Here is a 912-nt window from a genome sequence, read left to right on the forward strand (position 1 = left end):
TATTTTATAATATAATGCAAGGAAAACCAAGATTCAAACAGGACTCCATTCTTGTAGTAATGTTTTGTAATCTTCTTTGTATAGGTCATATTTGTAGTTTTTTGTAGTAATGTTTTGTAATTTTCTTTGTATATGTTTTTTGCTTCTCTGGTTAGATTTATTCCTATGTATTTCATATTTACACTTGCCTGTCAGTTTGTCATACTGTGGTGGCTCGTGTGTTGCTGTGATGATAGAAGCTATGGTATTGGTGTTTTGAATGCTGGAAGTGTCACCCATGGTGTACAGGTTTCAGTTGATCTTCCAGACTAAAACAGACTCAGAAAAAGAGAGGGGAACTACTTCCAAATACTTAGACACTGAAAACCATATTAATATCAGTGAAACACTGTCAGAAAGCACCACAATATTGAATATTGGAACACTATGAATAGCACCAGAATATAATCAGATAGAGTACCAGAAGATGAGCACCTCAAAAGGGAAGGCACACAAATGTGAATGGGACAGACCTGCACCTCAAAGTAGAAGTGACCAAGATGATGTGAATGGAATTAAGCTTTCAAGACCCTCATATGCCAATGGGGCCCTCAAAATGAGGAGGAATAGCTGCAAACATCCATTAATAATTAGAGCATGGAACATACAAAATATGAACCTAAGAAAATTGGAAGTTGTCAGAAATGAAATGGAACACATAAACATTGCTATCGTAGGCAGTAGTGAGCTAGAATGGACAGGTATTGGCTATTTTGACAGTCACATGGTTTACTATGCCAGAAATAACAAATTGAAGAGGAATAGTATTACATTTATAATGCAAAAGAACATTTCAAGATCTATCTTGATGTATAATGCTTTCTGTGGTAGGATAATATCCATGACTGTAATGAAAACCACTTAACATCACTA

This window comes from Chrysochloris asiatica, unplaced genomic scaffold (genome assembly GCF_000296735.1).
Source record: "Chrysochloris asiatica unplaced genomic scaffold, ChrAsi1.0 scaffold00229, whole genome shotgun sequence".
NCBI lineage: Eukaryota > Metazoa > Chordata > Mammalia > Afrosoricida > Chrysochloridae > Chrysochloris > Chrysochloris asiatica.